The sequence below is a fragment of the Coturnix japonica genome, chromosome 17, assembly GCF_054131305.1.
Source record: "Coturnix japonica strain WE chromosome 17, WE-NBRP24, whole genome shotgun sequence".
Taxonomy (NCBI): Eukaryota; Metazoa; Chordata; class Aves; order Galliformes; family Phasianidae; genus Coturnix; species Coturnix japonica.
In genome coordinates this window covers 12391248-12393736 of record NC_140679.1, presented here as the reverse complement: position 1 = coordinate 12393736, position 2489 = coordinate 12391248, and the positions used below count along the sequence as shown (strand labels likewise).

At 46.3% G+C, this 2489-nt stretch overlaps 1 long non-coding RNA gene across 1 annotated transcript; it reads right to left on the bottom strand.

Moving 5' to 3' along the window:
• Nucleotides 1-994: 994 nt before the first annotated feature.
• LOC107323876 (uncharacterized) lies at nt 995-1680 on the bottom strand. Its single transcript, XR_001559363.3, has 2 exons — nt 1446-1680; nt 995-1199 (listed from the first exon to the last, which is right to left on the bottom strand). It is a non-coding gene; the product is annotated as an uncharacterized LOC107323876 (long non-coding RNA).
• Between the last annotated feature and the right edge of the window lie 809 nt (nt 1681-2489).

The following is a 2489-nucleotide window of genomic DNA, read 5'->3' as shown; positions in this document are numbered from 1 at the left end:
AATTTGCACCTTGAAGAAGAATCTTTCTGAAGTTCCTCCTGCTGTCATCTGGCTTCTCCCAGCACCAAGTCCAAATGGGATGGTTAATGACACATGCAAGTCAGGGTTGGTGCTGGGCTCTGCTTGGCACGTCCAGATTCATTAGGGCAAAGTTTGCCCACACGGCACCATGTCTCCCAGAACCAATACTCTGCAAATGTTCACCTTGTACAGTATTTGCTCTCCATCCCTGCTCAGCCCTTTTAAAGCCTTGTTATCTCAAGGTGAGGCACTCCGGCAGCACCCTTGTTAATGCCTGTGCAAAACTGCAGTGATCTGATAGACAGATAAGTATGAAATAAAACACATTCCCATTCCAGTGTGCAACTGTGTGCCAAGCTTACACACACTGTAGGTCAGGCCAAGCAAAGTAGGCCACTGTTGCAAGAACAAGCACAGCCACAAGTTATCTTTTGATTCTTGGGTATTTATCTAATGATAGTCAAAACAGTGGAGCTGATAGTCTAGAAGTACATGCTGGTACCCTACCCACTTTTTGGCTTAGCACATATCAGTTCCCACCAACCTGAGACTTCCCTCTTTATAAAGGCACATCATGCTGAGCGCTTCCCTACCTCTTCCAGTCATAGTCTCATTCCAGCAGAGGCTGCTCAGGTTGCTTTATGAGGAAGGTAATGCTTGAACCTCCACGTTCCCTGTGACTGTACAATGGGCTCACATTAGAATCTTTGAGTCTCTCTGACCTTCCTCCACTGCAGTCTTGGTGACAAACAAAGAGGCACAATATTGGGTTTCAGAAGAAGATCATCCAGCCATTTGCTCACTGCTGAGAGGGAGGCAGAGAGTAGGGTATGTGCTTTTACATTTGTACCAAAAGTTACACCAGATTTCATGATTACACCCAAATTTGTAACAGAAGAATTTCAGAAGTTCTGAATGGAGCGTAAATGAAAATGCCTGTGTGTGAATATCAGAAGTAACATGGGAGCAAGGGTTAGAAGAATGGCATTTATTGATAAATAAGGGCATGAGCAATGCAAACAAACTGGTAAACACCCAGGAATGTGCCATTTGCATAAGTACCACAGCACTGCTGAGTCACCAGGCGAAGGCTGTCAAGGATGATAACGGGAGGATGGAAGTAAGGCACGGCACATCACACGTGCCATTTCTCTGCCTGTTATGCCAACAGAAGATACCTGTAACCATGAACACACCAAAATGAGGAAATGCAAACAGCGGATGGAAGCATGGCTAAGGTTTAGGGAGGGCCAAGCATGCGAGATTATGTATTTATGACTCTTAGTTGCCAAAAGACCTAGCCAAAACACAATTTGCTTTTATTAACCAAGCAGAACCAATGAGGCACCAAAGACTTGACAGCCAATAGCCCTTGTACTCTATACGTCACACAGATGACCCTGTCCAGATCCTTGGACTCTTACCTTGGAAGCGAGAGTGGGAGTGACTGACATCGATTTCTGTTTAAAACAGAAGTCTCCATCTATTTTCTTAGCACTGGGTTTCATGACGTGAAATTCCTGCAAGAAGGAAGAGTCTCACTGAAGGAAAAGGGTCATTAGCCAGCAAGTAAACTTGCTTGTAATGCTCTGGGATGTGAAACAGCACAAAGCTGCTTGAGACTTGCTTCTGTGTGCCCTGTCATCTGCAGGCAGTGACTCCTCATGCCATAGAGCTCCATTCTGATGGATTAATAGAACCATAGAATCATAGAACAGCTTGGGTTGGAAGAGACCCCAAGGGTCATCAAGCTCCAACCACAGGCAGGGACACCAACCTCCAGATCTGGTACCAGACCAGGTTGCCCAGGGCTCCATCCAACCTGGTCTTAAACAGCTCCAGGGATGGAGGATCCACTGCCTTTATCTCATGACTGGGTCCTAAAGAACGGGATTTCTTTAGGATTGCATATAAAAGCTGAATATCCTCTGGGGGCACTGGGCAGGAGTCACTTCCTCCAGCAAGCCCACTCTTTGAACAAGGACATTGTAGGGCAGGGAGAAACAGAGAGGAGTGGCATTACTGGGCAGACTCATAGGAAGCCAACAGCTATTCAGTTCAGTTATTGGAGGATTGTGTCCCTTGGACTAAAAGTGCTGCTGTTCTCATTCACCGTCCTTCAGAGACAGCACCTCTCATCTTCCAACTGTAACCACTCTGCACAGTTGTCAATGACTTTACTCTTCCACATTCATCCCTCCCCAGGACTCCATTTATTACTTTTAAAGACCTGGGCTCACTGTACAGAACACATTTCATTCCTTTTCCTTCCTTATTGAGCACGAGGCGAAGCGATTCATCTGTGGCTAATGCACAGGAGCATACAGCCCACAGTAGGCAGGCAGCATCTGCACTGCATGAACAGAGTGATTTCATGGTGCCTGGGGATCATGCAAGTGTGATCCAGTTACCACGGCTTGACAAGACGCAGTGCATGCACTGAGCTGTGAAAAGTGTTCCTATATGCT